At 41.6% G+C, this 12,289-nt stretch overlaps 1 protein-coding gene and 1 long non-coding RNA gene across 2 annotated transcripts in view; one reads left to right on the top strand and one right to left on the bottom strand.

The window, feature by feature from the left end:
• Positions 1-12,289, bottom strand: part of CEP295 (centrosomal protein 295) — a 1,096,927-nt gene that overhangs the window by 157,250 nt on the left and 927,388 nt on the right. The window lies entirely within an intron of this gene.
• Positions 2,787-11,489, top strand: LOC126936308 (uncharacterized). The gene is made up of 3 exons (XR_007719424.1): positions 2,787-3,130; positions 6,759-6,837; positions 10,517-11,489. It is a non-coding gene; the product is annotated as an uncharacterized LOC126936308 (long non-coding RNA).

Below are 12,289 nucleotides of genomic sequence, written 5' to 3'. Positions count from 1 at the left end.
CCATCTTCTTTTCCAATGCCATGGGGTGGAATTCCTAAAGAGACATCAAAGCCATTTTCTCTTTAATGCTATATACTCCCCTGGCTTTGAAGATTTTCTTCTCATCTTACATGGCCATGACCGACTGATGATTCCCAAGTCTGTATCTCAAGCTCTGGCCTCTCTGTCTTGTGTTTAGACAGTCATCTCCACTTGGGTATCACAAAGGCACTGCAAACTTCCTGTGGCTTAGGCTGAACCATTATCTTTCCCCTCACCTTCTGGTCCCTTTGTAGGGCTCTCATCTCACTAAATGACATCAGCATCTACCCAGTTCCAAAAGCTGGGCACCTGGGCACCATCCTTAACACCTCATCCTCCCCCATGCTTATATCCAACTTATCTTCAGCCTTGTCACATTTACCTTAAATACCCCTTCTCATCATCTTCATTGTCACCATCCTTGGCCAAGGTATTGTCACGTCTTGGCTGGACCACCACAATAGTCTTCTTCCTTTTTTTTTTTTTTTTCTTTTTCCTTAAAGGTGTTGCAGTTAAAGGCTTAATTTTTTAGTGACATTTTGGGTTCACAGCAAAATTGAGAGGAAGGTACAGGGAGTTCCCATATACCCCCAGTCCTTATACATGCACATCCTCCCCGTTATCAACATCCCCCACCGGAGTGCTACACTTATTATAACTGATAAACCTACAATTGACTCATAATCGCCCAAAGTACATATTTACATTAGGATTCGTCCTTGCTATGGTACATTCTATGGTTTGAGTGATACATATCCACACTTATAGTATCATACTGGGTATTTTTACTGCCCTAAAAATCTTTTCTGCTCTGCCTATTCATCCCTTCCCTCTCACCTCAACCCTGATCTTTTTACTTTCTCCATAGTTTTGCCCTTTTCAGAATGTCATACAGCTGTAATCATCTAGTATATAGCCCTTCTAGATTGGTTTATTTTTCTTAGTAATATGCATTTAAGTTCTCTCCATATCTTTTTTTTTTTTTTGGCTCGATAGCTTATTTTGATTTAGTACTGAATAATGTTCCCTTGTCCAGATGTACCACAATTTGTTTATCCATTCACCTACTGAAAGACAATTTAGTTACTTCCAAGTTTTGGCAATTATGAGTAAAGCTGCTATAGATATTGGCGGACTGGTTTTTGTGTGGACATATGAATTCACCTCCTTTAGGTAGATACTAAGGCAGATACTTACATAGATACTTACCTCCTAGGTAGACAGTATCTCTTAGGTGGTAAGTAAGGCCAGGAGTACAATTGCTGAATCATGTGGTAAGAATGTGTTTAGTTTTATAACTAACTACCAAACTGTCTTCCAAAGTGGCTGCACCATTTTGCATTCCCACCAGCAATGAATGAGTTCTTGTTGTTCCACATCCTCTCCAGCCTTTGGTGTGGTCAGTCCTAATAATCTCCTAATTGGTCTTCCTACCAATATTATCTGACAGCCTCCCCTACTCATTCTCTTCTCTACATTGCTGTCAGACCATCTTTCCAAAAGGCATATCTGATCACCTCATCCCCTGCTTAGGACCCTCCAAAGCCTCCTATCATTCTTAAGACAAGGATCAAATCCTTAACTAGGCCTTTAAGGTCCTGCCTGTTGGGACTTGCCTGGCTCTCAACTGCCCTCTTACCGTGCTGCCTCTGCTCTCCAGCCACACCACCTCCTCTCTGTCCCTTCTGCAGCCCAGCCTTTGCCTGGAAATCTCTTCCTCACGTGCCTCACTCCTGAGTCCTTGGTCTAGGTCGGGTTCCTTTATTATTCACTTTTTTTTTTTTTTAAGACGGAGTCTTGCTCGGTCTTCCAGGTTGGAGTGCAGTGGTGCGATCTCGGCTCACTGCAACCTCTGCCTCCTGGGTTCAGAGCGATTCTCCTGCCTCAGCCTCCCACCACCACGCTTGGATAATTTTTTGTATTTTTGTATTACTATTACTATTATTATTATTATTATTATTTTGTTTTTGAGACGGAGTGTTGCTCTGTCTCCCAGGCTGGAGTGCAATGGCGCAATCTCGGCTCACTGCAAGCTCCGCCTCCCGGGTTCACGCCATTCTTCCTCAGTCTCCCGAGTAGCTAGGACTACTGGCACCCGCCGCCATGCCCGGCTGATTTTTTGTATTTTTTTTTTTTTTAAGTAGAGACGGGGTTTCACCGTGTTAGCCAGAATGGTCTCGATCTCCTGACTTCGTGATCCGTCCACCTCGGCCTCCCAAAGTGCTGGGATTAAGGCGTGAGCCACCGCGCCCGGCCCTGTATTTTGTTTTTAGTAGAGACGGGGTTTCACTGTGTTAGCCAGGATGGTCTCAATCGCCTGAGCTCGTGATCCGCCTGTCTCAGCCTCCCAAAGTGCTAGGATTACAAGCGTGAGCCATCGCGCCCGGCCTATTCACTCATAAAGAACCTTATTTCCCTCCTAAGTCTATTTATCCCTATTCAGTATGACACATTCGCTGGTGTCATTGATTTAATGGGTTAATGTCTGGCTCTCAACTTGATTCTGAGTTTCTACACAGGCTTGAACCATGCATACGTGTCTGTGCTTGCTTTTTCATGTATCTGGACCTTGCTTATAGCAAGTCCTCAATAAATATTTGTTAAAGAGCAAATGGACCCTTAGGAAATGGATTAATAAAAAAAAAAATCTATAGAACTATGCAAGCCTAGCCTCTAAGTCTTGGGTCAGAGAATCATTTACTTTGAGTGAATGAGATTCAAGGACACTATAAATTGCAGAGGCATTTGCCCTGTTAGACCAGGAAAGATATCTCTCTCCAAAGATTTTGACTTGCCAATTCCCAATACCCTATGTTGAAAGCCAGCTGGCTGCCCACACTTTTGAAAACACAGTGAGACATTAACCCTCAAAGGCAAAGTCCAAGGGCACAATTTTGCTGCAAGGGCTGCCTGCCTGACTGCAGCTTTAATAGCTGATTCTCCAAATATGCACTGACGTCAGTGAGAGTTCCCTGTGCTCAGCGTGTCTGACTCAGCCTCCACAGTGCAATTTGGAGGGAAGAGTTTGACCTGAAGACGTTTCGCCTGCTACCTGTTTTAGGGTTTAAAGTGAAATGCAGCCTTTATGCCACCCCTGCAGCCTGCCCTGGTATGATTTAACTTTCATTTGCTAGTGCATTTATATTTCCTTGTATTTTACTATTTAAGAACTATTAGATAAAAATCAGAATGCAGAGCTGAGGCTAGATCAGCTGAAAAATCAAGCTGAATCAAGTTCTTTTTGGTTTTTAGCCAAAGTTAAAGACACAAGGAGAAATGTTTTGTTACTTTGGGATACAACAGAAGCTGGAGGATTTAGTGTTTTATGGTTTTTTTTTTGGTGTGTGTTTGTTATTAAAAATCCTTTCTAACTTTAAAAATAAAATGTGGGGCTGGATGTGGTTGCTCGTGCCTCTAATGCCAGCACTTTGACAGGCTGAGGTGGGAGGATCACTTGAAGCCAGGAGTTTGAGACCAGCCTGGGCAATGTAGCAAGACCCTGTCACTACTAAAAAATAATGTGTTAGTCTACAAGACGCCAGAAAATTCTCACCAAGTTAACTAATCAGAGCATCATATAATGCAAAAACATGTTAATGGAAAAGATTTTCCTGCCAAGTGTTCATAAAAAGCAGTCACATGAAATCCAAAGTTTCACAGGGGATTCTTTAAATGTGATATAGCAAGATATTATGATGTTGTCAGAAATGTTTGCAAAAGCCTCAAAATTAATTTTTCCCTTCTTAGTGCTCTCAAAGTGCCTTAGACACACCTCACTATAGTGCTTATTGGGACATGACAATAAATTGTTGAGAGTCTCTGCTGAGATTGTGAGCCTTTGAGGACAGAGCACATTTTTTAGCTATCTGAGGTAGGTCTAGCTTTTGTTATGGTGTGTGGCACATGGTAGGTGCAAAGAGAAAGGGAGCTGGAATCAGAGCTCTGTACTCCAATCCTGCCCTCATATTTTCAAACTGTGGAACTATGGCAAATGCTTAACCTCTGCAAGTTCCATTATTCTGTAAATTGAGGAATCACACTTCCTCACAGGGCCGCTGAGGGAGTGAAATGAGCTATATGTCCTGTATGTAGTAGGTACTAATAAATGTGATTGTCAAGGAATTAAGAACTAGACCCTGAGATTGCATCCAGGTTCTACCTTTTGCTAGCTGTGTGACCTTGGGCAAGTCACCTAACCTCTCTGAGCCTTAGTTTCTTATCTATATAATAGGAACAATAACATCTACATTGCAGAGTTTTGGTGAGAAACAGATTTAAACTTCTCTATTTAATGCATCCAAACCAAAGTCTAGTACTAACCTTTTGTTTTTTCAAGTAAGAATGTTCCAAAAAAGAAACTATCATCTACTATCACCATAAAAGAAAGAGTATTTAACACCAAAAAGTGAGAAAGATAAATTTCTTTAAACGGAAATATCTTTAAAAAGAAAAATACTTTCCAATGTCCTTATTTTAGGCTGGTGAAAACTTTAGTCTTACACCAGCACCATCTGTGTCCAGACTTTTGAATCCATTAATAATGAAGATGAAATGAGATAATATGTATAAATAGCTGAGTGTAGAGCCTGGCACACAGAAAACACTAAATAAATATTAACTGCTACTATTTAATATTATTTTGTCATGATTGCGTTGGTTAATTTTATGTGTCAACTTGTCTGGGCTAAGGGATGCCCAGATAGCTGGTAAAACATTATTTCTGAGTGTGTCTGATATGGTGTTGCTGGAAGAGAATAGTATTTTAATTAGTAGACTGAGTAAAGAAGATCGACCTTACCAACACAGAAGGGCATTCTCCAATCTGTTGAGAGCCTAAAGAGAACGTAAAAGTGGAGGAAGGACAGATTTCTTTTCTCTGCTTAGGTTGGGACATCCATCTTCTCCTGCCCTGGACATTGGCACTTCTGGTTCTCTGGCCTTTGGACTGGAATTGACACCATTACCGCCTCCATCTCAGAACAAAGGCTGAAGTGCCAATGTACACTAAATTACACTGGCTTTCTTGGTTCTCCAGCTTACAGATGGCAGACTGTGGGACTTCCCAGCCTCCATAATCACATAAGTCAATGCCTATAAATTTCCTATATATGTCCTATCATAGGATAGCTCTATATATATCCTGTTGATTCTGTTTCTCTGGAGAATCCTAAATAATACAATCATCATAAGTTAAAATACTTAAATTTTCTATTAAAAAGTTTGATAAATGAATGAATGAAATGCCTGTTATATTTGTACTCAGTAGAGCTAAAGAATGAAAAGTAACAATATGAATAACTGATCAGAGATTTTCAGAATAAAAATGTTACTGGCACATATTCGAAACCAAATACAAGTGTTCACTGAGAGCTTCCTATATTTCAGGTGCGCCTCTTAGTATTTTACATGAATAATTTTATTTGTGCTTCATGAAAACTCCATTTATCCCATTTCTACCGATGAGGCAACTGAAGCACAGAAAGGTTATATAACTTGCTCCAGGTTACCCATTAGTAAGTGTTGTGGCTAGGATTCCAACCCACGCAATCAGACTCTATCACTTGAACTTAAATACCATGATCTTCTGTCTCCTTATAGTAAAGATAAAATATATAATAAATTCTAATTTAAATGAATATATTATGTAAATAGAAAGAAGAAGCAATAGACAATTGACAGGAAGGGCAATGGGTTGCATGATTGAACTAGATTTGGGGCAACCTTAGAAAGGAGTCCCATAATCATATTCATTTTTATGTAAAAATGTCATGCTTTAGAAATGCATCAGCATTTGAGGGCAGTTGAAGAATCTGATGTGTCAAGGGTTGAGCACCTTGGTACCTCACCTTTATTTTCTGCTGGGCTTCTCTGGTTCGGGTTTCTGAAGTGCGACATTCTTTTGGTAGTTTGGAAAGGGTGGGTGAGGGATGGGACTGAGGGGAAGAATGATGGTTTGGCTCTGAGCCTTGTTTTCAGCATTTTAAATTCATGGTATTGCAAAGATAGCAAGGGAAAACTGCTGGGAGGGCACCATATTCCAGCTGGAGTAGGGGTGAGAGGCCAGGCGGGCAGCATTAGCCTGCCTGACACTAACTCACTTGGGTGGAGCCTAGGCTAATGAATCACTCGCTCCGTAAAGAAGCCACTGCTTCCTTGCTCTGCACCAGCTCCATGGTGCAGGCCAAAATCCAGCTCTGGCAATGAGCCTGTGCAGAATATAGTGAAATAAGAGAAATAAGAGGTTACATTTTCCCAAGAGCTTCGCTGCCAAACGTGGCAAGTGCCCAGCTGAAATTGGCAGTAGTGGCCACCCAAACCTCCCTCCAGCCAAAAGCAGAGAAGCTGGCTTCTTGGAGATGGTTCAGCCACAGCCATGCCCTGGATCATCCCCAAGCCAACACTTCACAGCAGGGTCCCAGGCGGACCTGCCAAGGTCCTGGTGTCGCAGCAGGGGCTGCCAATGTGAGTTGCTCTTTTGAAGACCGGAGACCTCTCTGCTGGGTTGAGACTAAGCCTCCAAGACTCACAGGATGCCAAATCACACAGACCTTCCGTCATCTCATTATTAATCTTGTTTCTTATTAACCCAAACAAATATTTTGGCCTTGACTCCAGTGTTATTCAGGACAAAAATGATATCCTTTTTGGGGTTCAAGTTGATAGCACTTTCTTTGTTTCAGGTGCTGCTCCTAAGCTCTTTTTGTCAATTTTCTGTCTCTCACAACCACCCTTTGCAGGAAAGGACATGAAAGTGAAGAGAGATGAAGTAACTCACTGAAGAGCACACACATTGACAGCCCAGGTTAACTCTAAAGTGTAAGAGCGTTCACCACATATTGGTACCTCTGTCTTGTGAGGGTTGTGGAAAGAATTATTATTTAAGTGTTCATGTCTCTATTTTCTTCCCAAATGGTTTCTATTAGGTTGGTGCAGAAGTAATGGTTTTGCCATTACTTTCAATGGTAAAAACCACAATTACTTCTGCACCAACCCAATAGCTTCTTGAGGGAAAGGACCTAGCTCTAAAATAAATTAATGCCAGCCTGGCTCTAAAATAAATAAATCAATAAATAGAGTCACCCAGGCTGGAGTGCAGTGGTGTGGGATCGTTTCTACTGCAGTGTTTCCATAGTATTCATTCATGCATTTGGGAAATATTTATTGAGCGCTTATTATGTGCCAGGGACTATGCCAAGCATTTGCCAATAAAAAGACAAAAAAATCACTGGGCCTGCTCTTTGGGAGCTAATAATCCTATGAGGGTAATACCTAGGGAAGTCAATGAGTTATTACAAAATAACAAGGTCGACCCTGCATTGGGTATGTCATTCTAGCAGTTCTTACCAGTTATTTATAGACTATTCACATATTTTATGTATTTATCTTGTATTTTATTCTAAATGCAATTAACAAATGTATGCTCATAAAAAGTAGTTAAATTAATCTAATGGTGGTGTGACACAATAAGAAATATGTATTTGGTCTTTGCCCAGGGTTTCTGACACGCAGATCCTATATCCCTTAGAACCTCTGGAGTGATAGGAACATCTCTTGTTCTAATGAGAGAAGTCTTGGTGGGCTCCTGGATGGGGGTAGTCACCAGAAAGACCAAACCTTGATAGGCAGCATGAAACTTTCAGTCCCAAACCCTAACCTTGGGGAAGGGGAGAGAGGTTGGAGACTGAGTTAATCACCCCTATATGATGAAACCTCCGTAAAAACTCCTACACTTTGGGATTTGGAGAGCTTCCACATTGGTGAGCATGTTGAGGTGCTGGGAGGGTTGTGCTCCTTGAGAGGGTATGGAAACTCTATGTGCTACCCTTCCTTTTTTGCTCCTCTGCATCTCCTATTTGGCTGCTTCTGAGTGGTTCCTTTATAATAAACTGATAAAAGTAAATAAGATGCCTTCCTGAGTTCTGTGAGCCATCCTAGCAAATTATCAAACCTGAGGAGGGGTCATGGGAACTCCAGATTTATAGCCAGTCAGTCAGAAGTACAGGTGCCGTGGGACCTGTGACTGGTGTCTGCAGTGCGGGTAGTACTGTGAGACTGAGCCTCTACCTTGTGGGATCTGACACTAACTCTGAGCAGTGTTGGAATTTAGTTGAATCATAGGATGCTCAGTTGCTGCTCAGAAAATTAGAGAATTGGCCACTGGAAGTGGAAAACACCACAGTGGGCTTCTTGAGAGAGCATCATAAATATGTTCATAACTAAACATGGGCATCAGAAAATACAAACATCTTCTGTCAAAATTGTGAAAATTGTGTAGCAGACACAAAAACACACAGATTTCATCTTTATGAACTGTATCAAGGACAAACTAGAAGACGGGTGTTTAAACATTTTGTATTGTTAAGTTCCAGTCCAGATTATTACAAAGGCCTCCTAACTATCTCCCCTTTTCTTCTGTATCCTGCTCTAATCCTCCTGTATGGAGCAGCCAGGGGGTCTTTTAAAACAATAAATCAGACCATGTCCCTTACCAGCTAAAAGCCCATTAATAACTTGGAATTGTTGTTAGACTAAAACCCACATTTCTTATCATGGGCTGCAGTGATCTACATGATCTATCTCCCATCTGTCCAAACTGATATGATGATGACGATGATGATCATGATGATGAAAAATAGACTGCATTTACTGAGCATCCACTAAGCACTTTATATGCTTTCTCTCATTTAATCTTTTTTAAAAAAATACCAACCAGCATTAGCTAGAATCTCATTTAATCTTTATGACAACCTTATCTCTCCTCCTCTCTAAATTATATGGCAGCCGTACTTTCCAAATGCTCGCAGAGCTCTTTCCCACTCCCTGGACCTTTGTACTCACTGTCCCCTTGGCCTTGGACATGCTAGTTTCAGCTCTTCTCACAGTTGGCTTGTGTGTACCCACCAGGTGTCAGCTCAAACATCATTTTGGAGAGGCTGCCCTTGACTACCCAATCTAAGCAGCTTTCTCCAATTATGATGTCCTTTTCTGCTGATGGGTTCTTGCTGATAATTTACTGGAGCCTTTCACGGTCGTGTTTATATCTTTTATTGTGCTTGTCTATTTCCCCATCTGGAATGTTTTGTAAGCTCTGTGATGGCATCTTCCTCACCACTGTCTTGTTTACTACACCAATGCGTGGTATGTGCAAGGAACAGAGGCTCAATATGTATTTGGCAAATGAGTTGATAAATGTATCTTATGAATATTAAGTAATAAATGCTAAAAAAAAAACCCACCCCATACGTTTCTTGTAAGTAATGATCATCTACTCCGGTCAGTATTTTATAATTTAGAAGGCCTGAATTTTTTTCTTTTTCTTTTTTTTTTTTTTTTGAGACGGAGTTTCACTCTTGTTGCCCAGGCTGGAGTGCAGTGGCGCGATCTCGGCTCACCACAACTTATGCCTCCTGGGTTCAAGCGATTCTCCTGCCTCAGCCTTCAGAATAGCTGGGATTACAGGTGTGCACCACCACGCCCGGCTAATTTTGTATTTTTAGGAGACACGGGGTTTCTCCATGTTGGTCAGGCTGGTCTTGAACTCCCGACCTCAGGTGATCCACCCACCTTAGCCTCCCAAAGTTCTGGGATTATAGGCATGAGCCATCATGCCCGGCAGGCCTGGATTTTATATGGTCACTAGATGTGTGTGTATTTGTTGGCTAAGTGATCATAAGAAAAGCAGGTCCAGGTGAACCTTAAGGAAACGTACCTAGGTGTTTTAGATGTGGCTGGATGATAAGGTGAATACTAGCACACTGTTAGAATAGAGAGCTATGGGAGGAAGGAGTGATGAGCTGTCTGGGGCTGTCAGAAAGACTGATGATAATTCAGGCAGCAGGTGAATCCCCTTTGGGTGGGAAGTTGCTTGGTGTGGGCTGGAGCTTGGGATAGATGGGATAAGGACGGAGGGATGAGGAGTGGCAGAAGATGAGGCTGAAGGTTAGACTGCAAATAATGGAGAAAGGTGGTGAGTGTGTACTAAGGAAGACAGATTTTGTGCTGGAAGCAATGGCCTTGGAAATGGGGAGAGGCTTAGAAAATCATGATTAGGTTAATGTCATATAGAAGAGGGGACTTGGATGGAGAAAGCAAACACTGCAGGCAAGACAGAAGGCACTCCCTTCACTAAGGTACTGGGGTCAGAATGAAGAGGATGCCGTGCACTGAGCTAATGCTCAGCATGTTTGTTCAATAATATCAGATATTTAAAATATGCACATTTAAATATACAACACATTATACAAACTGGTTAAAGGAAAATTGATGTAGGTGATAGGATAGAGAGAGATAATCCCTTCTCAAAGGGATTGATGCCTAGACAAGCATGATTGTCTATGCATGATTAATGCATAGACAAGCATCGCATATCCTTAAACGAAGGATTGTAGATGCAATTTTTAGGTATGTCACAGGATTGAGAACTAAAAGGAGCTTCAGAGGAGACCTGTGGCCTCATTCTTTATTTTCACCTGCTTGGCCTTGCTCTTTCCATCAGGGGCTTCTTCAAGGTTCCCGACGCTGCCACATCTCCAGTTGTTTCCTCCTGCTGGTCTCTCAGTTCTTCATTTTTCTCTCCCATCCCTGCTGTGTGAAATCATTTTTCTTGGCCAAGATACAGAGTCATGTCCAGTGCCTTCCTTAACTTTGTTCAGGTAAAATTAATTGCTGTGCTGTATGCACCTGTGTTACTCACAGTAAGGTCTATTATGTAAAACACATAAAGCACACTCACGTGATGATTAATGGTGTGGACTTTATAAAGCCAGGCTGCCGAGGTTTGTTTTTGACCAGGTTTGTTTTGGGCTAAGTCACTGAACTGCTCTGCGCTTTAGTTTCCTCATCTGTAAAATGAAGATAATAATGGTATTTATACTAATAGTGTCTTAGCCTGATCTCTAGCTGCTACAACAAAATATTATAGACTGGTGGCTGATAAACAACATAAATTTATTTCTCACAGTTCTGAAGGCTGGAAAATCCAAGATCGAAGTGCCAGCAGATTTGATGTTTGGTGAGGAGTTGCTTCCTCATAGATAGTCATCTTCTCACTTTTGCCTTCTCAAAAGCAGAAGGGGTAAGGGTCTCTCCTGGGCCTCTTTTATAAGAGCACTAATTCCACTCATGAGCCATCATGACCTGATCATCTTCCCAAAGCCGCATCTCCTAAAGCCATAAGCTTGCCGGGTAGGATTTCCACATATGACTCTGCGGGTGGGAGATACAAACTGTTGAATCATAGGAAATACTGTTTATTTCAGAGGGTTGTTAGAAGGACCTAATGAGCTAATACATGGAAAATTGAAGAACAATGTCTGGTACACAATAATTATTCAGTTTGTTCGCTGCTTTCTTGCTAGACTATGGGTTTCTGAGAATGGGGATGCAGGTCTTATTGATCCTGTAACTCTACAGGCTGGCCTGGCCCACGGTGGTCCTCAGGGATTGCTGCTGAATGAATGGATTGCATAGATGAGGAAACTGAGGAATATGTTCAGGGCCCCACTGGAGCATGCACCAAGGGCCTTGTGACCCCCAGGGCTGTGTTCCTGGGTCAGCTATTGAATTGTTCACCGCTGAATGTGGAGTAAGAAATTTCTGCTTATGTGCCTTTAGCAAGGAAAACTCGGTGCATTTAAACTCACTTTTTATGTTGCCTTTTATGACACCTAGGAGAGGGACATTTACGGTTACAGAACATTAAAAGAAAAATGAATGCAAGTGTAAACTTCTGAAATTACTGTGATTTAGGGAATGATAGGTATTATTTTTTCACAGGTTTTATATAATGTGAGTGCATGCTATGGAATTATCTGAACAAAAGTTGTAAATAAACCTGAAGAGTACTCATTTTTAAGATACGATATGATAGAAGTATATGCTTATCTTTCAAATATTTGTAAAATGTGTGATATTTCTAACAGTTTAAACATGAGATATTTCGAGACAATATTTATTGCCTAAGACTTTGTGAAACAGAGGCATAGCCATGTTTTAGGGCCCTGATTTAAAACCCCTACTTCCCCAAGCATGCACAGTAGGAAGAGGCAGGAAGGCAAGGGAGGGTCCAGTTTCTTGCCTCAGAATTAAGACCTTTTTGTCCTTTACCTGCAGGTATCTACCCTACCCTGGCTGTGGGTCCAGTTCTGATTTGGGGGGAATCTAAGGAGCCCTGATCTATTGCAAGTTATTGCTGCTGCTGGGCCCACTCTGATCTGAGTTCCAACTCCAGTTAAGAGAACCAATTTTTTATTGCTTGCCAATTGTCCTC

Source organism: Macaca thibetana, chromosome 14 (genome assembly GCF_024542745.1).
Source record: "Macaca thibetana thibetana isolate TM-01 chromosome 14, ASM2454274v1, whole genome shotgun sequence".
Taxonomy (NCBI): domain Eukaryota; kingdom Metazoa; phylum Chordata; class Mammalia; order Primates; family Cercopithecidae; genus Macaca; species Macaca thibetana.
This window is presented reverse-complemented; position numbering and strand designations above follow the sequence as displayed.